Source organism: Hemiscyllium ocellatum, chromosome 39 (assembly GCF_020745735.1).
Source record: "Hemiscyllium ocellatum isolate sHemOce1 chromosome 39, sHemOce1.pat.X.cur, whole genome shotgun sequence".
In the NCBI taxonomy this organism is placed as follows: domain Eukaryota; kingdom Metazoa; phylum Chordata; class Chondrichthyes; order Orectolobiformes; family Hemiscylliidae; genus Hemiscyllium; species Hemiscyllium ocellatum.
This window is the reverse complement of record NC_083439.1, coordinates 42,502,213-42,526,838: the sequence shown is the minus strand read 5'-3', so window position 1 is coordinate 42,526,838 and position 24,626 is coordinate 42,502,213.

Here is a 24,626-nt window from a genome sequence, read left to right as displayed (position 1 = left end):
GGATTCTATGGACTGACTAAGGTTATGGACAGATGCAGTTGTGGGAATGTGAATTGTTACAACAATTGAGAGGATATTTCAGGCACATTGATGCTTTTAGTGGCTGCAGGATGTTCGAGAGCTAAGAATGCTCGTCCTGACTGGAGGTGATCAGAGGTAAGAAACATTGTACTGATGGGAGTTAGTCACAGAGACAGAGAAGATTGAAGAGAGAGAGAGGGCAAGGTTACAGATCTCAGGAGCTTTCAGGTGGATTCACAATGTTACACAAAGGGAGGGTTTGCAGGAAACGCTGTAGGAACTGGAGGACTCTGTACAGACAGTGAGGTGAAATGGATGGTGGAAGGTTAGAGGTAATGAAGGTGCTGCAGGACAGGATGGAGGAGTGCTGCTGGGACTGGACAAGGTTACAGTGACATCATGTGCTGGAGAGGCTGGAGGAAAGTACACAGGTGGGCAGGTCAGTAAGGGCTGGATGTTACAGAGTGGGCTGTAGGTGCTGGACAAGATGACAAACGTAAGGATTTTTATAGTGTTTTGGTGATGGGGGTCATAACAGTTGGTTTCAAAGTCATTTTGGTAAAATATAAGGACAAGGCAGAGGTGAAGACGCCAAATTTGTGGAAGCCCCCTAATCGTTAGAATATCACTGTCACTGGGCATTATCACTATCACGAGACAGGATCTGGCAAACACAGACTGGGAGGAACTATTTGCAGTTGGGTTCATATTCAGAAAGAGGAAGTATGTCAAAGTGATACAGGGAGAATTCAAGGCCAGTGTGTTCTGCGAAGAGTGAATGACAAAGGCAGTAACTCCAGTGAATACTGGTCAAGCAATATCCTGAGCTTGATAAAGGAAATACAATGCGATGAAAACAGGCAAAGACCGACCAACGTACAGAGAGTGCAAGGGGGTCCTTAAAATGACGGGCAAATAATGGGCATGAAATATCCTTTTCAGATACTGTTAAGGAGAGGCCACAATGTGTTTAATGAGTATAGTTAGAGGAAGAGGATTCCCAGGTGAACAGTGAGGCCTGTTAGAAACCAAAGGGACAATATGTGCATGGAGCCAGAGGAAGTAGGTAAGGTCTTCAATGAAAACTTCCCATCTGTATTGACACAGGAGAAAGACATTGTAGTCGGGGATTTCAGTGGGGATGGTGGGGTTTTAGAACATGAAAAGATGAATAAGGAGGAGTTATTAAATGTTTTCACAGGCATAAAGGTGGAGAAATCCCCAGCCTCATGAAATGTATCCCAGGCTGCTATGGGAGGGAAGGCTGGAGATTGCTGGGGCCCTGGTGGATATTTTTAATACTTTGCTGGCCACAGGTAAAGTTCTGAATGACTGGAGGATCGCTAATGCGGTTCCTTTGTTCAAGAAGGGCAGCAGGGATTGGCCAGATAATTACAGAGCAGATAGTCTGAAAGCAGGGGGTGGGGGGGGGGGGGTTATTGGGAACAATTGTGAGGATGAATCGACACTTGCAAAGGCAAAGATCACCTCGGCAGCGTCATCACGGATGTGGTAGAGGATGATACTGTCTGAGGAATTCAGTTCAGTTTTTTTGAAATGGTGTCTAAAAATATTGATGAGGGCAGTGCAGGTGATGTGGTTTACATGGACTTGAATAAGACCGTTGACAAAATCCCTCATGGAAGGCTGGTCCAAATGTAAAGAGCCACAAGGCAAGTTCGCAAATTAGATACAAAATTAGCGGATACTCTTCTTCGTGTTTGAAATTCTTTCACCAGTGGGTGTCCCACAGGGATCTGTGCAGGAACCATTGCTGGTTATTATGTACACTAGTAACTTGGATGTGAAAACATAACTTGTGGGCGGCACGGTGGCAGAGCGGTTAGCACTGCTGCCTCACAGCACCTGAGACCCGGGTTCAATTCCCGACTCAGGGTGCTCCGGTTTCCTCCAACAGTCACAAAGATGTGCGGGTCAGGTGAATTGGCCATGCTAAATTGCCCGTAGTGTTAGGTAAAAGGGGTAAATGTAGGGGTATGGGTGGGTTGCGCTTCGGCGGGTCGGTGTGGCTGATATCGATCAGATGATAAACTGAGCAGAGTAATGGCAGATGGAGTTTCCTTCTGATCACTGTGAGGTAATGCACTGTGGGAAGTCTCATAAGTGAAGGATATACATCATGAATGGTAGGTCCACCTGGAGTACTGAGGGACACAGGGACCTTGGTGGACAAGTCTCTGGATGTGTGAAGTTGTCAGCACATGTTGACAGGGTGGGGAAGACACCTGAACTGGGAGCAGGAGGGGGATCCACATCCTGGTGGGGCGAATTGTAGGAGCTGCTTGAGAGGATATAAACCAGTCTGGGAGGGTGTTGCATCTTAAACAGTCCTAAGGCCAGAAAGAAGATTGAGGCTGATGCACAAGTTAATGAGAACAATTTCAGCGGACAAGGCAAGCAAGAATATAGCAGGAAATGGGGAGAAACTAATGATTAACCCGCATTTATTTCAATACAACGGGCCTGACAGCTAAGGAAGATAAACTCAGGGCATGGATTGGAACATGGGACTGGGACATTACAGTTATTACAGAAACACAGCCGAGGGAGGGGCAGGGCTGGCAGCGCATTGGTTCAAGGTGGAGATGCTACAGGAAGCATCAAAGGGTAGGCAAGAGAGGATGTGTGGTGGTGGGTTTTGATTGCATGAATCATCACAGCAAGATTTAGAGAGGATATTCCTGTGGGATTGCCCACTGAAGTTATGTTAGTGCAACTGAGAAATAAGAATGGGTCATCACTTTGATACGATTGTCCTACTGACCCCGAATAATCTGTGGCAGACTGAGGAACAAATATATCAGGAGATCTCAAATATCAATCAGAATAATAGGGCTGTTATGGTTGGGGTTTTTCAACTTTCCAAACCTAGACTGGGACTGCCAGTGTTCAGCATTTGCAAGGGAGCAATTTGGTAATTATGTTCAAGAAATTCCCAATCAATATGTAAATGGTCTGAAAAGAGAATGGGGCAAAGCCTGACCTTCCCTTGGGAAACAAGGTCGGGAAAGGGACTGAGGTGTGAGTGGGAATGCATTTTGCCAAAATGACCACAATTCTCTTAGCTTAAGAATAGAGATGGAAAAGGACAGGTCTGGTCCACAAGTTCAAGTTATGAAATGGGACCAGACCAATCTTGACAGTATTAGACAGGAACTTTCAAAACGTGATCAGGGAGTCTATTTGCAGGAAAAGGGAAGTCTGGCAACTGAGAATATTTTAAAAGTGAGATAAATTGAGCGATCACCACCAGCATGTTCCTGTTTGTGTGCAGCTCAATGCTGACAGCCCTCGGAGACACTGGCTGTCTATTGGACAAGGAAAAGGGGCACATGTCAGGTATCGCCAGCTAGATCAAGGGAATGCATGAGGATCAAGGGGCTGTAGGGATACACTTTGGGTGGAAATCAGGAATGCAGGAAGGGAACATGAAATAGCCTCGGCAGGAAAGGATAGGGAGAATGCAAAAGTGATTGTATAAGTATATTGAGTAAAAGTGTAACTAGAGACAAAATAGTGTTCCTTAAGGATCAATGAGATCATTGATGTGTGGAACCGCAGGATATGGCTAAGATTTTAAACACATTTTGTGACTCCAGAACTTACTGTTGACAAAGACTGGGGAACTCAGGGAACAAGAGGAATACGTTAGACCATATTTGGAGTTCGCTGCAATTCCAGTATCCCGCTATAGGAAGGAGGTTGGGAAGCTTGAAAGTGTTCAGAAAAGATTGACAAGATGTTGCCGGGTTGTTGCTGAATAAGCTCGGGCTATTTTCACTGGAGCATCAGAGACTGAGGGGTGACCTGACAGAGGTTTATCCATGAGGGGTTTGGATTGGGTAAACATTCAAGGTCTTTTCCCAGGGGTTGGGGAGTCCAAAACTAAAGGGCATAGGTTTAAGGTTAAAGGGGGAAAGGTTTAAAAGGGACTGAAGGGACAGCTTTTTTATGCACGCGGTGATGTGTGTATGGAATGAGCTGAGAGAGAAAGTAACACATACTGATACTATGACAACATTTAAGGGATGGATGGGTATGTGAATAATAAGGGTTTAGAGGTACATGGGCCAAATGCTGGTAAATGGGATGGACTTATTTAGATCTTCTGGTCAGCATGGATGAGTTGGACCGAAGGGTCTGTTTCCCTTGTACATCTCTATGGCTTGAAAAGAGGGCATGTTATAGAAGAGATGGTGCTGGACGTGTGGGCGGCACGGTGGCACAGTGGTTAGCACTGCTGCCTCACAGCGCCAGAGACCCGGGTTCAATTCCCGACTCAGGCGACTGACTGTGTGGAGTTTGCACGTTCTCCCCGTGTCTGCGTGGGTTTCCTCCGGGTGCTCCGGTTTCCTCCCACAGTCACAAAGATGTGCTGGTCAGGTGAATTGGTCATGCTAAATTGCCCGTAGTGTTAGGTCCTTATGTAAATGTAGTGGTATGGGTGGGTTGCGCTTCGGCGGGTCGGTGTGGACTTGTTGGGCCGAAGGGCCTGTTTCCACACTGTAAGTAATCTAATCTAATCTAAAAAAACACAAAGGTATGGAAAGCCCCAGGACCTGATTAAGTGTATCACAGGGCATTGTGGGATATTAGGGAAGGAACTGTGGAGCCCCGAGCAAAGGTATTTGTACCATTGACAGCCATGTGTGATGGGCTGGAAGGCTGGAGGGTGACATAGTGGGCAGTGAGGGAGGTTTGCTAAGATTTCAAAGGGATCTTGACGATATGGGTGAATGAGCTGAAAAATTGCAGATGGACTTCAATCTGAATAAATGCAAGATAATGCACTTGGTAAAACAAACAAAGGTAGAGCCGATACAATTACTGTTCGGGCCTCGGTTAGTGTTTTAGAGCAGAGGGACCTCCGGGGTCTGGTACATAATTCTTGAAGTTTGCATCACAGGATGGATAAGGCAGTGCTTGGCATGCCTGACTATTGCTCAGTCCATTGAGTGTAGGATTTGGGACGTCATGTTGAGATTGCACAGACATTGGTGAGGCCTGATCTGCAATACTCTGCCCAGTTCTGGTCGCCCAGTTATAGGGAGGATATTATTAAGCTGCAGGGGATTCAGAAGAGATTTACCAGGATATTGCTGGGTATGGAAGGCTTGGGTTCTGCAAAATGGCTGGACAGGCTGAGTCTTTTTTCACTGGAGCCTGGAGGTTGAGACATGATGTTATAAAAGTTAATTTTAAAAAATAAGGTATATAGATCGATTGAATGGTAGTTGTCTTTGACACAGGATGGAGGACTCTCAAGAGGAGGGACCACATCTTAAAGTTTAGAAGAGAACGATGTTCAAAAAAAGACATGGGGGCAAATTGTTAGACAGAGGGTGTTTTGATTGTGGAATGAACTTCCTGAGGAAGGGTGGATGTGGGTACAATGACAACGTTTAAAAGACAGAGATACTAAACGAGTATTTTGCATCAGTTTTTACTGTGGAAAAGGATATGAAAGATATAGAATGTCTTGCAAAATGTCCATATTACAGACAAGCAAGTGATGATGTCTTGAAATGCATAAAGGTGGGTAAATTCCCAGGACCTGATCAGGTGTACCCTCGAACTCTGTGGGAAGCGAGAGAAGTGATTACTGGGCCTCTTGCTGAGATATTTGTGTCATCGATAGTCACAGGTGACGTGCCAGAAGACTGGAGGTTGGCTAATGCGGTGCCATTGTTTAAGAAGACTGGTAAGGACAAGCCAGGGAATTATAGAGCAGTGAGCCTGACCTCGGTGGTGGGCAAGTTGCTGGAGGGAATCCTGAGGGACAGGATGTACATGTAGTTGGAAAGGCAAGGACTGATTCGGGATAGTCAACATGGCTATCATGCCTTACAAACTTGACTGAGTTTTTTGAATAAATAACAATAAGGATTGATGAGGGCTGAGCGGTAGATGTGATCTATATGGATTTCAGTAAGGCGTTCGACAAGGTTCCCTATGGGAGACTGATTAACAAGGTTAGATCTCATGGAATACAGGGAGAACTAGCTATTTAGATACAGAACTGGCTGAAAGGTAGAAGACAGAGGGTGGTGGTGAGGGTTGCATTTCAGACTGGAGGACAGTGACCGGTGGAGTGTCACAAGGATTGGGCCTAAGAATGGTGAATAGCCAAGGGTAAGGGAGTCCAAAACTCGAGGGTACAAACTGGAGGTGAGAGAGCAAAGATTTAAAGAGGGAGCTGAGGGGCAACATTACCCACAGAGGATGGTGTACAGACAGAACGGGCTGCCAGGGGCACATGGGAGAAACAAGAACAATGACAACATGGAAAACACATTTGGGCAGGAACATGGAGAGGGGAAGTTATGAAGAGCTAAGGGCCAAACGCAGGCAAATGAGACTCATTCAGTATAGGGAACATGGGCAACATTGCCGAGTTGGACCACAGGTTCTGTTTCCATGCTGTATCACTCTATATCCAGGTAAAGAGGATTATAGTACGGAAGTAAAGCATGTTGTGGACACTGAAACAAGTTATAGTGAAAGGGATGGGAGTCTAAAATGCAGTACGTTTCAAATATGTGGAGGGTCTATCAGGAAGGGAGGAGATTACAGGGACAGGAACTGTTATAGGAGTTAAAAATGACTGAAGACACTGGTGCACAAGCCATGCCACAGATAGAGTGTTGCAGAGTAGTGAGTCTGAGTACAGTGTTGGAGGGAGAACACAGAACAGAAAGATCCCAGGCAGCATTCACAACATCTTGTCGGAGGCCTGCTTTCCCCTCTGTTGTCCTGATGCTCACTAAGACAGCACCGGCCTGGATTGATGACTATGAATTCCCCATGCTGTCTCAGTGCAACATAAGTTAATGTAGACGTGGTGATTGAGCATGGGGTGTTTCTGTACTGTACTGTACTTACCCTCCAGCACTGTATCTATGTCATGTCATGTTAGATGATGTTTGGAGCCCTCTCATTGCTCCCTGCTGTGTACACTGAGTGAACTTACTTCACTGCAGGATTTATTGAAGGCTCCACATCTCCCATCCTTTGTGTCTCTGGCTGATCAATCATCTTCAATGAGGTGTTGGACGAGACACCCAGCAATTGGGAAATCTATTGAGTCAGCACCTTCCTGAGTACATACAGGAGACAGAAATAGACAGAATGGGAAATTAGACTGATGCAGTGAGGTTTACACATGGAGAATCGAAATGAGCCCCACAGAGATCTGGAAAATCCCACTCCATTCCTGGCCTGTGCTGTTGCGTCTCTCTGGAGTGGAGAATTCTGTTCGCTCAGGATCTGGAGTAACTGCAAGAACGGGAGGCTCTGACAGAGGCTGCAATTAGACCCACACAGTGATGGATACCAAAGGGAGGGAGACTGAATGATATCACCAGAGTGCTGGAAGACCTCAGGATCACACAGTCATGTTGGAAGAATGGGTTTAGCTTCATGATGCCCTGGTATCAGTGCTCAGGGATGAGCAACCACTGAGCAGGCGAAGTGATGGCCGAGTGGTATTACTGCGAGAGAATTTATCCAAAACTTCAGCTAATGTTCAGGGGAAGTGGGTTTGAATCCCACCATCAATAATTTTAAAAATAGTAATTAACAATCCATAAATAAATATGAAACCATTGCAGATGTACAAAAAAACCCCAAATACTTGTCCTTTAGATGAGGGCATCTGTTCATCCTCAGGTGGTCTGCACGACATCCCCACAGCAAAGTGTTTGCCTCTCAATTTCCGTCTGAAATGGCTGAGAAAGTTACTCGGCTCGAAGGCAGCTGGGGCTGGGCAAGAAAGGCTGGTCAGTCAGAGACACCCACATCCCACAGCTGATTTAATACATAAACCATGAGGATTGTCCCCCTGGAACTGTGCTGGGACCAGTGTCCGGGCCAATCATGTCGGTAAGTTTATGGATGGGGCTTTCAACTGACAGACAGGATGCCTGTGAAAGGAGCTTCCCAAATCCAATGGGAAAAGGTGAAGTATGGGAGCAGCATGTGACTGAAGACAAGCAGAAAGTAATAGGATGGGACAGAGTTTAACTAAAACTGTACATCAGGGAATCGGTTTGTGACAGGAAACGTGGGAAAGAGTAAATTATGTTTTTTGAATGTCTCTTCAATAAGGTAGATTGATTTGTGACACTGAGATAAAAGATTAAGACACCAGAGAGACGTGGTTACAGGGTGAACAAAAGATGGACAGAAATAGTCAATGGATCACAACCTTGCGGAAATTCAGGCAAAATGGGTAACACTAACAATAATGGGTAAGGAAGGCATTACAGAGAAAGCATTTGGCATCAGATCATGAAGTAGAGTCAGTCTGAATGTATGTTCTGGCTACTACTTGTCAAGGACACAAGCAGCAGAACAGTTTTAGCCACCGAACAGCATTTCATTGCTCATCACTGCATTAAACAGGCACTCACTGGAATTTTTTTAACAAACACATTGTGATAATTTTGGGAAACTTCAATATTCACATAATCTGGGACAGTCACACTGACAACAGTGATATTGGAAGAAGAGTTCAGAGAATTTTTTTCAGTGTTTCTTTGAATAACAAATTGTGCAATTGGTGAGGGATGTAACTATCTCAGAGCGACCGTTGTGTGATCAAACTTAGTGGATGAGTAATGTCACCTGCAGAGATCCTCAGGGAAATTGTGATAAAATGCAGTTTAAATAAATATAAAGTTTTAAAGTGAATCACAGAAAGGACAAGCTACAACTAGAAACAAAAACAGCCAATTACTTGGGTTTGAGAGGAGAACTGACCAAGGTAAAGAGGCGAAACAGACTGAAATATGGGTCTGTTGATGAACAATGGAAAATATTTGAAGGAACAGTGTAAATCACTCAACAAAATAAGATTCCATTGAAACAGACAAAACCTCAGCAAGAAATTCCCACCGGCCCCTCACTCAGGACAAAATGTATCATATTAGATTATGAGGCTTAGAAGATCACCATAAAGGACTTCAAATCCTGAAGTGAGATTGTGTTTTAGGAATAAGTTTTAAAGGGATTGCAAAGGGTCTGCTAGCAGGAGGGCAACAGTGGGAAGGGGAATCACTGTCAGGGTATAATGTCACAAAAGGAACAGGGAGAGGTGAAGGTGCCGGAGGTGGTGAGAGTGTTACAGAGAGTGGTCAGGGTGTTACAAAGCCAGTACGGATTGCTGCAGCTGGGGGGTTTTGCAGAGGTAGGGAGGGACATATGTATTTTTATTTATTCATTCATGGGATGAGGGTGTCACTGCTAATTACCCAGAGGACAGCTCAGAGTCAGCCATATTGCAGGGGGTCTGGGGTCACATGTTAGCCAGACCAGGTTAAAATGTCAGATGTTATGGTCAGTGAACCAGATGTGTTATTCCCACTGATCAACAATGCTTTTATAGTGGCCTGACCAATGTCTTGTACAGATACAACATGATGTCCCAACTCCTACTCTTAATGCTCTGCCCAATGAGGTAACCATCCCAAACGCCTGCTTCACCAGCCTGCCTACCTCTGACACCACTTTCAAAGAATTGCGTACCTGCATCCCTGGGTCTCTGACGGACAACACTACCCAGGGCCCGAACATTAACTGTACAAGTCCCACCCTGGTTTGTTTCACCACAATGGAACACTTCACATTTACCTAATTGAACTCCATCTGCTATTCTTCAGCCCACTATCCCAGCAGTACTGTTCATCCTGTTGTGTCATAGATAACCGTCTTCACTGTCCACTTTACCACCAATGTCAGTGTCACCCAAAAACCTTACTTACCAGGAAACCAATATTCCCATCCAAACCATTTATCCAAATGACAAACAACAGGGGACCCACTCCACCGCTGGTCACATGCCTCCAGTCAGAAAAAACAGCATGTCTCCCATCACCCTGTCTCCTACCATCAAGACCATTATTTTGTCCAGTTGACTAGCTCCTCCTGAATGCCATATCCTTTTACACTGATCTGAGTTTATTACCCAGTTTACCATATGACACGTAGAACACAGAAAAGTACAGAACAAGACCCTTCGGCCATGATGACATGCCAATCTTTTATCTGACCGTAAGATAAAAAAAAAAGTGGCAGATAGAGTTTAATTCAGGGAAATGCAACGTGCTGCATTTTGGGAAAGGAAATCTTAATAGGACTGATACGTGAAATGGTCAGGTCCTCGGGAGTGTTGCTGAACAAAAAGACCTTGGGGTACAGGTTCATAGCTCCTTGAAAATGGAGACCCAGGTAGATAGGATAGTGAAGAAGGCGTTTGGTATGCATTCCTTTATTGGTCAGAGTATTGAGTACAGAAGTTGGGAGGTTATGTTGCGACTGTACAGCACATTGTTTAGACCACTGTTGGAATACTTCGTGCAATTTTGGTCTCCTTACTATCGGAAAGATATTGGGAAACTTGAAAGGGTTCAGAAAAGATTTACAAGGATGATGCCAGGGTTGGCGGATTTGAGCTCTAGGGAGAGGCTGAACAGGCTGGGGATGATTTCCTTGGAGTGTCGGGAGGCTGAGGGGTGACCTTATAGAGGTTTACAAAATTATGAGGTGCATGGATAGGGTAAATAGACAAAGTATTTTCCCTGGGTTTGGGGAGTCCAGAACTAGAGGGCATAGGTTTAGGGTGAGAGGGGAAAGATATAAAAGAGACCTAAGGGGCAACTTTTTCACGCAGAGGGTGGTACGTGAATGGAATGAGCTGTCAGATGAAGGGTGGAGGCTGGTACAATTGCAACATTTAAGAGGCATTTGGTTGGGTATATGAATAGGAAGGCTTTGATGGGATATGGACCGGGTGCTGGCAGGTGGGACAAGATTGGGTTGGGATATCTGGTCGGCATGGACGGGTTGGACCGACGGGTCTGTTTCCGTGCTGTACATCTCTATGACTCTAATTTCCATACCCTTCACTTTATTATCATCCATGTGCCTATCCAAAAGTATATTAAATGTCCCTAATGCATCTAATTTTACTGCCACCGCTGGCAGTGCATTCCACACAGCCACCACTCTGTAAGTTACGAACCTACCTCTGACATATCTCCTTAACCATCCGCTAATCACCCGAAAATTATACCCCCTTGTAATAGCTATTTATATGAGCGTAGAAAATATCTCTTATTATTCACTCTATCAATGCCTCTCATCACCTTGTTCACCTCTGCCAAATCACACCACACCCTTCTTCACTCCAATGAGAAAAGCCGTAGCTCCCTCAACCTTTCTTCATAAGACATGCTCTCCAGTACAGACAGCATCCTGGTAAATCTCCTCTTTACCCTCTCTCAAGTTTCCACATCCTTCCTGTAATGAATGGACCAGAACTGAACACAATATTCCAAGTGGGGTCTAACCAGGGCTGTAGAGAGCTGCAGCATAACCTCACCGCTTTAAAACTCAATCCCCAAACTAATGAAATCCCACAAAATATATCCCTTCTTAACAAGCCTATCAGCATGGGTGGCTACTTTGAGGGATCTATGGACTTGGACCTCAAGATCCCTCTGTTCCTCCACACTGCCAAAGATCCTGCCTTTCACCCTGTATTCTGCATTAAAATTCAATCTTCAAAATGAATGACTTCACACTTTTCCAGATTGACCTCCATCTGCCATTTCTCAGCCCAGCTCTGCATCCTGTCAATGTCCCGTTGCAATCTAGAACAGACCTCCACACTGTCAGCCACGCCACCAACCTTCGTGTCATTGGCAAGTCTACTAACCGACCCTTCCACTCACACATCCAACTTATTCATAAAATCACAAAGAGCAGAAGTGCTGTAATCACACCCTACAGAAAACCACTGGTCACTGAGTTCCAGGATGAATTATTTCCATCTATCGTCACCCTCTGTCTTCTGGATACAGTAATCCTGTATCCAGACAGACAGGTTTCCCTGTATCCCATGCATCTGTATTTCCTGAATAAGCCATAAAGGGTGTTTTGTCACATTCTCAAAAGATTCAATAAGACTTTTAAGGCATGACCTGTCCCTTATACAAACTTGCTGACTATCTCTAATCAAACTATGGTTTCCCAAGGAAAAATAAATCCTCTATCTCCGAATCCTCTCCAATAATCTGCACACCACAGACATAAGACTGACAGGTGTGCAATTCCCAGGATTATTCTTATTCCCTTTCGTGAACAAGGGAATAATATTTTCCTGCCTCCAATCACCTGGTCCGACTCCAGTGGACAGTGAGGGTGCAAAGGTCATCACCAGGTGCGCAGCAATCCATTCCCTCGCTTCGTGTAGTTACTTTGGACGCGTCCAGTCTGGTTCAGCGACTTATCTATCCTTATCTTTTACAAAATTCTCAGCACATCCTCCTCCTTAACATCCACCTGTTCACGTACATCAGCCTATTTCACACTGTCCTCACAAACAACAAGACCCTTCTCAGCAGTGAATACTGAGACACAGTATTCATTAAGGACCTCCCCTACCTCCTGTGACTCCAGACACAAGTTCCTCCCACTATCCCAGATTGGCCTTATCCTCACTCTGACCATCCTCTTGTTCCTCACATAAGTGGAGAATGCCTCACAGTTTTCCTTAAGCCTTCCCAAGAAAGCTTTTGCATGCCGCCTTCTAGTTGCCCTAAGTCCATTCCTTGGTTCCTTCCTGGTACCTTCAGGGAATCTCTACAGTATGGAAACAGGCCATTTGACCCAATAACTCCATATTAACCCTCCAAACAGTATCCAACCCAGCCCCATTCCCCCACCCTGTTACTCTCCATTTGCCCTGACTAATGCACCAAACGACCCATCCCTGAACACTATGGGTAATTTAGCATGGCTGAGTCACCTAATCTGCACATCTTTGGACGGTGGGTGGAAAATGGAGCACCTGGAGGAAACCCATGCAGACATGGCTAGAATGTGCAAACTCCCCACAAACAGTCGCCTGAGGCTCTCATCGAAATGGAGCCTGTGGTCCTATGAGGTAGCAGAGCTAACCACTGAGACACCGTGCCACCCAACGTAACTCTCTGGAGCACTGTCTGATCCTTGCTTCCTCAACCTTAAGTTAGCTTCTTTCTTCCTCATGACTACATGCTGAAGTCCACGTGGACAACGCTAACTGCTCTGCCTTCATCTATCTCTTGGCCAACTCCTCAAAGAGTCAATCCAGTTTGTAAATATGGTTTTTCCACTCACAAAGCCATGATGACCATCTCAAATCCGCCTTTGAATTGTAAATATACATAGCTACTTTCTCTCAGAATCTCCACCAACAACTTCCCCATCACTGGGCACACTGGACTGTAATTTCCTGGCTTTTCCCTGCAGTCCTTAAGTGATGCAACAGCCTTAGCCTCCCTCCAGTCTTCCAGTACCTCATTGTGTCTGTTGATAATATAAATATCTCTGTAAGGGACACTGCAATCTCTTCCCTAGCTTCCCACAATATTCTAGGATCGACCTAATGAGCTACTGAGGATTGATCTACCTTTATTTGTTTTACGGTTCCAGCACTTTCTCTTCTCTGTTGAGGATTCTTTCCAAGACATCACTATTTATTTCCCCAAGTTCCCGAGCTTCCATGTCTTTCTCCACAGTAAATACTGACAAGATTGTTTTGTCTAATATCTCATCTATCTCCTCTGGTTCCACACATTGGTGTCCTTTTGATCTTTAAAGGGACCCTATTCTCTACCAAGTTACTCTTTAGCCCTTATTAAAACTTGTGTAAAGGCTTCTGATAATTCAAATACACCACATCCCCCACACCACTACACCCCTCCTACACCCTTACAACTCTGCCATTTGTATTCACACAGACAAATTAAATCCAACAGGCTCAGGAACAAATTCTCTTTTATCACATGTGTCTATAAATGGCCAGTTATTGTATACTGACTTATCCTTTCTAACAATGTCAGTATGGTCCCGACTTATTGTCAGGGTAACTCTATTTGGTTTCAGACAGACAGCAGAAAGGGTTGTGGGAGTTCTTGTTTATCAACCTGAAAAAGGTAGCTTACAGGGTCAGCAGGTAATAAAGAAGGCAAATCAAATGCTGACATTTATTACAGAGGGAATGGAGTCTAAAAATAGGGAGATCTTGCTAAAACGATGCAAGGTACAAGTCAGACCACACCTTGAATATTATGAACAGTGTGAGTGCCCGAAGAAAATATATTGTTACATTGGAGGCAGGTCAGAGAAGGGTCACTCGGCTGATCCTGGGAATGGAGGGATTTTCCAATGAGAAGAGGTGGAGTAGGTTGAGGTTGAACCCATTGAAGTTTAGATAATGAGAGAGAAATGGAATGAACCATCCAAGATACTGAGGGGCTCTGATCGGGCAGATGCTGAGAAGTTAGAAAATACATCAGTAGAGCACAGCAACAGGCCCTTCGGCCCACCACGTCTATGCTGTCCATGATGCTATTCTAACTCATACAATCTGCCTGCACATGGGCCCATATCCCTCTATTCTCTTCCTGTTCATGTTTCTGCCTAAATGCCACTTCAAACCTTTACTCACATTTCTGCTTCTACCACCTCCCTCAGTAACATCCACTCTACGTAAAAAAACACTTTGCCTCACACACCTCATTTAAACTTTCTCTTTTTCACTTTAAACCTCTGCGCTCTAGTATTTGAAACTTACACATTGGAAAAGAGATTGTGACTATCTACATTATCTATCCCTGTCCTAACGTTATATCCCTGTACCTGGTCACCTGTCAGCCTCTGATACCCTCACAAATCAATCCAACTTTGTTTAATTTCCTCTTACACACCTAACATACCCTTAAAAACCCAAACATAGGCAACGTGCTGATAAACACCTTTTTTTTTACCCTCTCCAAGGCCTCCACATCCTCCCTATTGTGTGGAGATGAGAACTGCACACAGTTCTCCAAATGTGACCAAACAAACATTTTATACAATTACAGCATCAGATGCAAACCACTTTACCCAACGTTGTGAGCGATGAAGGCCAGTGCTCCATTTGCTTTCCTTTCCATCTGAAACACTCCTGTTGCCATTTTCATGGAGTTGCTGACTTGGACCAAGATCCTTCTGTATATCAATATCCCTCAGTATGCTGACATTCTTCTTGAATTTGACATCATCTCACACTTGTCCAGAATAAACTCAATTTGCCATTTCTGTCTATCTCTCCGACTGTTCTGTAAGCTCCTGCAGATGTTACTGAATCAGGGAAACAAGGGTTTTGTGGAAAAGGCAGGAAAGTAGAGTTGAACAATATCAGCTCAGCCATGATCTGACTGAAGGGCACAGCATACTCAATGGGCCAAATGGCCTCATTCACCTCCTACATCTCATGGTCTGAGCACAAACTCAGTACGTCCTGCATAATATTATGGGTTTCTGCTCACAAAACTCCTTTACAATGGGATTATTGGATATTTATTAGTACACAGCATTTGATCTACAAATATGATATGATGTTATAGAAAACCATCTCACATACAATCAGGATTCTATCCGTTACAGCACTGATACTCATTGCTGTATCAGTCGGCATGGAGACCACTGTCACACACAGTTACTGTACAGCCCTTGCTACAAGTACATTCAGTGTCCTGACTGTAACCACATTGACATTCCCGTCACTGGTTGGTGCCTACAATAGAATTCCTGCTAACGGTTGCTGCTGCTTGCTTATTCTCAACTCCACTTTTCATATCCAGATCCACATGACTGTCTCATTAATGCATTAACCTCATCCTTCCTTCACAACTTGTTGGCTTTTTGCCTAGTCTGCCTATTGGGACGAGATTAGTTTGGGATATCTGCACAGCATGGATGGGTTAGACCGAAGGGCCTGTTTCCATGCTGTACATCTCTCTGATTCTAATGACTCTATCCCAACAACCCTTCAGCATTCACTTCCCAGTGATGATCAATCATCAGCTACATCTCCGGAATGACAGTTCCATCATATCTGTTCACTGTCATTCCATCTGCCTTATGGCGAATGCAGGGAGTCATTCCGCAGTAGTGGGGGATTGAACAGATGGGTAGAGATTGCAGAGATAGGGAGGCTTACAGGGACTCGAGGATGTTAGTGTTAAACAGAGTTACATCTGGTCAAGAATGTCAGTGGGACAAAGGGGTTTGGGGATTGGAGGAATTTACAGAGATAGAGGGAGCTGGATTAGATTCTGGAGATAGTGATAGGGATGGAGAAAGGAAGAGGTAGGCAGACTGAGAGGCACAGACAGGGGGCTGTTTCATCTAGGAGAGTATTGTGTATACTAACAGAGATATGGGAGGTTGTCATGACTGAAGACGTTTACAGATATAAGGCAGCTTCTAGGCTCTGGAGGCTACAGAGATCGGAAGGCAATGGGGAATGCCAGGTTACTGGGTTGGAGACAGTTACACAAATGGGGAGGGTTGTACAAACTGAAGGAGGTTCCTGTGGTCGCGAGGGGTATGGTGTCGGGAATGAGGATGAAATTTAACAAGATAAAGATCAAAGAATTAGAGAAGGACAAGGAGATCACAATTTTTTCACAGCTAAGGAAGGGTTGTAGGAGCTGGAGAAGATTACATAGGTAGGGACCGTTGGAGAGGTTAAAGATAAATACATTGACATGGAGGGTGGTGTTGGTGGGAGGAGCTTACAGGGATAGACAGGGCTATCTGGGTTTTCAGCGATGAAAGAATTTAATATCTACTGCAGAAGTTTAGAAATTAAGGTGTTGTGGATTGGAGCACTTGACAGGGAGAATGGTGTGGAGATTCCAAACAGAGGAAGGATTATCGGGACTGGAGGATATTACAGAAATCACTAACACAGCATGGGCCAGGATTGATGCCTGCGATCCCCTGTGCTGTCGCACTGAGGACCAGTACAGCAGAGGTGAAAGCGGGACCCTCACAAGATGGTGGGAATGAAGCCTAGAATGTTGCTGTTCCTTGCCCAGCTCTCTATCTATGTCCTGTCTTCCAGGTCTGAATACAGAAGTCTACTACCTCCACCTTGTGCTGTTTACTGTGAGTGATCTTACCGGCTGCAGGATTTACTGAAGGCTCCAGGTCTCTCTCTCTCTCTCTCTCTCTCTCTCTCTCTGGCTGACCAACCAGCTTCAATGAGGTGATGGATGAGACAGGAGTTAGGAACATCCTGATTACCTGCATGAGACAGAAATAGACAGAATGGGAAATTAGACTGATGTAATGAAGATAACTCATGCAGAGTGGTACTGAGTCCAACAGAGATCTCGAGAATCCCAGTCTCCATCCCTTGTCTGTGCTGCTGCGTCTCTCTGGAGTGGACAATTCTGTTGACTCAGGATCTCAGAGCATCTGTAAGAGGGAGAAATGCTGCCAGAGGCAGCAAATAGACTGACACAGCGAGGGATACCACATGGAGAGATACTGAGTGATACCACATTATTAGACACTGTATTAACAGGGAATTGTTTGAATTTGTAACAAAGGCACTGGGATAATTGTGAGGGGATTCAACCTTCCTATCTCATCATCTCTTTGGCGGTGGCTCACAGATGAGGCTGACTCTCTCCCACTCTCGTGGATGTGGGTGGGGGTGGGGGTCTGCAATTGGCTGTACAGACCGATGTGGCCTTCCACAGACTTTGTTACACTTGGGGCACAAGGTGGCCATGGGAAGGGGGTGGGTCTGGCGTTGGTGTGACAGTGCCCTTCTTGTGCTGTTTTCTCCTGGATTCCTATTTTCCCCACAGCAAGTCTCGTGGTGCTCAACACCTTCCCAATGCTCTTTCCCCACTTCGGACAGTCTTGGCCCAGGACTTAACAGATTTGATTAAGAGATGAAAAAAAACGATCAATTCTGAGAAGCCAGCATTTAGAAACTTGGACACATTTGTTAAAGAGATCGCTATGGATTCTCCTAGCAGGAGGAGTGCAGTAGGAAGAGGAAACATTGTCAGATGATAGGAACAGGGAGAATTGAAGGTTCTGGAGGTGGTGAGGGTGTTACAGAGAGAGGCAAAGTCCTGAACAATGTTACAAAGCCAGTACGATTTGCTGCAGCTAGAGTTGTTTGCAGAGTTAGGGATGGAGATATGTATTCTCATTGATTCATTCGCGGCCTGAGGATGTCACCGGATGGACCAGCATACATTACCCCACTGCTAATTGCCTAGAGACAGCTCAGAGTCAGACACATTGCTGTGGGACTGGAGTCACATGTGAGCCAGACCAGGTAAGAATGCTAGATGTCCCTCCCTGAAGGACACACGTGAACAAGTTGATTTTTTCCAGAAAATCAACAATGCTTATACAGTGACCTCACTAATGTCCTGTACAGATACACCATGACATCCCAACTCCTACTCTCAATGCTCTGCCCAATGAAGGGTAACCATCCGAAACGCCTGCTTCACCAGCCTGTCTACCCATGATGCTACTTTCAAAAGACTGTGTATCTGCGTCCCTGGGTCACTGATTGACAAGGGCCCGAATGTTTACTTTACCAGTCCAGCCTGGTCTGTTTTACCACAATACAACATCTTGCATTTCTCCACCTGTTCTTTCTAACCTCACTGACCCAGCAGTACTGTTGATCCCTTTGTACTCTTCGATAACCCTCTTCACTGTCCACTTTATCACCAATTTCAGTCTCACTCCCAAACTTGCTAACCATGACTCCTGTATTATCATCCAAGCAGTCACACCTACACATAGGTATACAGGAACTGAAGGATTTAAAGAGATTACACAGACCTGGAGTGTTGTATGCAGAGGAGGAGATTAAACTGATAGGGATGGTTTTAGAGACTCAACAATGTTTGGAAATAATAGGGGTTGCCATGGCGATAGCAGGTTTCAACAATTTGGAGGATATAGGTCTGAAGGAGCTTTGTCTGTTAGCGATGGTACAGTACAGGGAATTGTAGTGGCTTCCCTTTCATAGCAATCCACAAGCACTTACAATAACCTGTTTGACATGTGCATTATCTCTCGACCATTCATCAGACAGCGCTGCAAATATTTCACTGCCTCCGCCTACCAGCTTAGACTGAACTAGCATTACCCAGAAGACCTCAGGCCACTCTGTCTGTCTATGCAATTTTTCAAATGAAATACAGAGTTCCTTGACAGGAAAGTCACAGGGAGTCAGGATAGCGAAGGCAGCGCTTGGTATGCATTCCTTTACTGGTCAGAGTATTGAATACAGGAGTTGGGGGGTGATGGTGCAGCTGTACAGGACAGTGGTCAGGCCACTTTTGGAAGAATGCATGCAACTCTGTTCTACTTCCTATCGGAAGGATGTTGTGAAAATTGAAAGGGTTCAGAAAAGATTTACAAGGATGTTGCCAGGGTTGAGCTATAGGGAGAGTTGAACAGGCGATGGTTGTTTTCCCTGGAGAGTCGGAGGCTGAGGGGTGACCTTATAGGGGTTTATAAAATCAAGAGGGACATGGATAGGGTAAATAGACAGTGTTTTCCCTGGGGTGTGCGAGTCCAGAATTGTAGGGCAAGGTTTAGGGTGAGAGGAGAAAGATATAAAAGAGAACTAAGGGGCAACATTTTCACGCAGAGGATAGTACATGTATGGAATGAGCTGCCAGAGGAAGTGGTGGGGGCTAGTACAACTGCAACAGTTAAAAGGCATCTGGATGGATGTATGAATAGGAAGGGTTTAGAGGGAGATGGGCCGGGTGCTGGCAGGTGGGTCTACATTGGGTTGAGATATCTGATCTGCAGGATGGGACCGTGAATGTATTGTGGAAACTGGAGGATGTTATAATTTGAACTACAGGTAATTTTTGATTGGATCTTTCAGCCAATCTTACAGATGGTACAATTGCAACATTTAAGAAGCATTTGGATGGATATATGAATAGAAAGGGTTTGGAGGGACATCGGCCAGGTACTGGCAGGTGGGACTAGATTGGGTTGGAATATCCTGTCGGCATGGCCGGGTTTGACTGAAGGGTCTGTTTCCACGCTGTACATCTCTATGACTGTAAGATCGGCTGAATGGTCCAATCAAAAATTACCTGCGGTTCAAATCATAATATCCTCCAGGTTCCACAAGCCATCCTCGGTCACATCCTGCAGGTTCTCTGAGTTGCACAACCTCCTGCAGGTCCCAAGTCCCTTCCTACATTTGTACCATCCTCCAGGTTCTGCAGCCCTTCATACCTCGTAACATGGCCCAGACTCTCCAACTCCTCCTTCCTCTGCAATGTTCCCTAGAAGGGCACTGGAGGATGGTGGGGGTTACAGAGATATGGAGGAACATCAGGATGGCAGGAGTTTGCAGACATTAGGAATATAGGGACTTGAGGAGGTTTCACAGTTTATGAGTGTTGTAGGGTCTGGAGGAACTTACAAAGGTAGGCATAGTTTGAGATTGGAGGATTCTGCAGAAAACCTTTATGTGGTTAAAGGCAGAATTCTTCGCAGCGTGCAGGAACAAAGGGATCCTGTGTCCCTCAGGTTACCACCCAAGTTGACAGGGTGTTAAGAAGGCATATGGTGTATTGGCTTTCATTAGCAGGGGAATTGAGTTTAAGAGATGCGAGGTTTTGCTGCAGCTCTACAGAACCTCAGTTAGACCACACTTGGAATATTGTCAACAGTTCTGTTTGCTTCATTATAGGAAGGATGTGGAAGCTTTAAAGACAGTGCAGAGGAGATTGAGCAGGCTACTGTCTGGACTGGAGGGCATGCCCATAGAAGGTAGGTTGTAGAAGCTGGGGCTTTTCTGATCAGAGCGAAGGAGGAAGAATGGTGACATGATAGAGGTGTACAAGGGAATGAGAGGCATAGATGGAGTGGATAACAAGAGACTATTTCCCATGGTGAAATGGCGATCACAAGGAGACATAAGTTTAAGGTAATTGGCGGAAGGTTTAGCTTAGATATCAGAGCGATACGGGCCAGGTGCTGGCAGGTAGGACTAGATGGGGTTGGGATATCCTGTCGGCATGGACGGGACTGGTATGTTATTGACACAGTGTAGTGGGTGTGTGGAATGGACTGCCAGCCGTGGTAGATTCAGACACATTCCAGATATCTAAGCAACTCTTGGATAGGCACATCAATGACAGTAAAATGTAAGATATGCAGGTTAGTTTCGTCTTCAGAGTAGGATAAAAGGTCAGCACAATATTGAGGGCTGAAGGGCTTGTACTGGAATGTGCTAATCCATGTTCTAAATAGCGAGGGTTATGATGGCAGCAAGAGGTTCCAGGAAGTGGGAGAGGTTGTGATCTGAATGAAGTGACACAAATAGGAGGCGTTGCTAAGGTTGTATGAGGTAACAGAGACAGCAATGGTCTGATCTGGAGCAGATGTCCCAGACTGGGAGGGGGGTGGGGACTGGAGGTGGTTTCACAGAGAGGGAGGGGCACAGAGCCACAGGAGGTTACAGAAATGTGGAGAGCTGGCGGGCCTACAGGAGTTCATGGAGATGGGGAGGTTGGGAGGAATGGAGCAGTTTACAGGGATAAGGATAGTGGTATTTTACACAGACAGGAATGTTTCAGGTGAATGGAGCTGAGTACAGAGATAAAGTGGGTTGTACAGATTAGAAAAACAAATAGACATATGGAGGGTAGTTGTGACTGAAGATGTTTATAGATACAGGAAGGCTTAGGTTCTGCAGGTTATTTAGATAAAGAGGGTGTGGAATCAGACAGATTCTCCAAGTGACAAAGACAGCAATTTTGGTTGGAGACAGTTTCACAGATTAGGGAGCATTCGTAACCTCCTCCAGTTTAGTCAGAGTGGGAAGGGTTGTAGGGGAGGGAGACGTTTACACATGTAAGAGCTGGAGAAGATTATGGAAATGAGTAGATAAATGGAGACACTAGAGCATGTTACATTAACAGGGTGGGTGCTGGCAATGAAAAGATATCACACAGATAGTGGGTCTTGTAGGAACTGGATTGAAAGAGTCACAGGCATTGGAATGGCTTCTGCAGACTGGGAGTGTTACAGGGACTGAGAGGATTGTAGGGTCTCCACAGATTGATGGTGTCTTTAAGAATAGAAGAGTTTATGTAGATACAGATAGCTTAAACCCAATGCATGCAGTCTTCATTTCAAGACCAGAGCCTTATTATCCCTCACCAGCCAAGGATCCCTAATCCTGCCAGCTTTTCCCTTTATCCCAATGGGGCAGACTGGTCCTGGATTCTTCAGATCACACTTTGAAAAGCCTCCCATTTGCCAGTTGTTTCTTTTCCTTCAAACAGACTCACCCAATCGACTGGAATCATAATGTGGAAGTGCCGGTGTCAGACTGGGGATGTACAAAGTTAAAAATCACCCAACACTCGGTTCCAGTCCAACCGGTTTATTTGAAAGCACTAGCTTTCAGAGCGCTGCCCCTTCATCAGGTGGTTGTGGAGCACAATCCTAAGGCACAGAATTTATACCAACAGGATGGCAGGGTCATGGAATATAATAGCAAACAAATTTAGTTGAAGCCTTTCATCTGTTACAGTGATCACCAGCGCTTCCAAAGCGAGTTGGATTATAACTGGGCATTGTGCAATTTTAAATTCACAGCATTGACGCTGGCCAGATCCTGCAGAATGGCCCCAAACCTGGCCCTGTTCCAGTTTTCCTCTTCAATATCTGGACCTGCTGATCTGCCTCCATAACTATGTTAAAACGAAGACAGTTGTGGGCACAGGACCCAAAGTGCTCTCCGAATGACACTTCAGTTACTAGCCCGGCCTCGTTTTATGAGGGGGGTTCCAGTGTTGCACCCACCTGAGTAGAGTAGGGCCCTCTGCATATTGATTTAGGAACCTTCCTTGGACGCATTTGAAAAATTGCACTCCATCCAGGTCTTTTTATACTCCAGGTGGCCCAGTCAATACAGGGAAAATTAAAATCTCCAGCCTGCACTCCTCTTCTATTCCTATAGTTATCTGCAATCTCTCTACACATCTGCTCCTCTGGTACCTGTTGGGTCTACAACAGTCTACAATACAGTCCCAACAAAGTGACCACCCCTCTTCTTCTTTCTAACTTCTAACCATGTGGAATTTTAAATGAAATATATGCTTTAAAATTGGAATTAACAATCCATAAATAAGTATTGGTAAAAATCCAAACACTTGACCTTCAGAGAAAGACAACTGTTCACTCTCATGTGGTCTGCACAACATCCCCACAGCAAAGTTTCTGCCTCTCAATGACCCTGTGAAATGGGCGAGCCAGCTGCTTAGCTCAAGGGCAGCAAGGGACGGGCAATAAAGGCTGGTCAGCCAGAGACACCCACATCCCAGACCGGATTTAAAAACAAATCCATTCAGATTGGTCCCAGCACAGTTCCAGTAGAACAATGTCCTGGCCAATCACGTTGGTAGGTTTAGGGACAGGACTTTAAACTGACAGAGAGGATGCAGGGACAGGCTTCAGGTGAAAGGAGCTTTCCAAATCCAAAGAGGAAACGTGAAGCATCAGAGCAGAGTGGGAATGTGGCTGAAGACAACAGAAAGGAACAGGATGGGACAAAGTTTAACTAAAACTGTAGATCAACAAATCCATTTGTGACAGGAAATTGTGGGAACGAGTAAATTATGTTTTTTTATTAATGGACAAAGTCTCTGCAACAAGGTAGATGGATTTGTGACACAGAGATAAAAGAGATTTAGACACCAGAGAGATGTGGTTACAGGGTGAACAAAAGGTGGAACATAAATATTTAATGATTCACAACCTTGAGCAAATTCAGGCAAAAAGGACGACTCTAACAATAATGGGTAAGACAGGCATTACAGAGAAAGCACTTGGCATTAAATCATGAAGTAGAGTCAGTCTGAATGTAAATTCTGGCTAATACTTGCCAAGGACACAAGCAGCAGACCAGTTTTAGCCACCGAACAATATTCCATGACTCGTCACTGCAATAAATAGGAAAAAATTGGATTTTTAAATAAAGGAATGGTGAACATTTATTGAAATGTCAATATTCACAAAGTCTGGGACACTCACACTGACAACAGTAATATTGGAAGAGGAGTTCAGAGAATTTTTTTTCAGTGTTTCTTAGAATAACACATTGTGCAACTGGTTAGGGATGTAACTGTCTCAGAGCGACTGTTGTGTGATAAAACTTAGTGAATGAGTTATGTCACCTGGAGAGACCCTCAGGAAAATTGTGATAAAGTGCAGTTTAAAGAAATATAAAGTTTTAAAGTAAATCACAGAAAGGACAAGCTACAACTAGAAACAAAAATAGCCAATTACATGGGTTTGAGAGGAGAACTGAACAAGGTAAACAGGCTAAACAGACTGAAATATGGGTGCCTGTAAATGAACAGTGGAAAACATTTGAAGGAACAGTGTAAAACACTCAACAAAAGGACATTCCATTGAAACAGACAAAAACTCAGCAAGAAATCCCCACCGGTCCCTCACTCAGGACAAAATGGATCATATTAGATTATGAAGCTGAGAAGATCACCACAAACTACTTAAAATCCTCAAGTGAGAGAGAGTTTTAGAATAAGTTTTAAAGGGATTGCAATGGATCTGCTAGGAGGAAGAGGGCAATGGGAAGGGGAAACATTGTCAAGGTTTATTGACACGATAGGAAAAGGGAGAGCTGAAGGTGCTGGAGGTGGTGAGAGTGTTACAGAGAG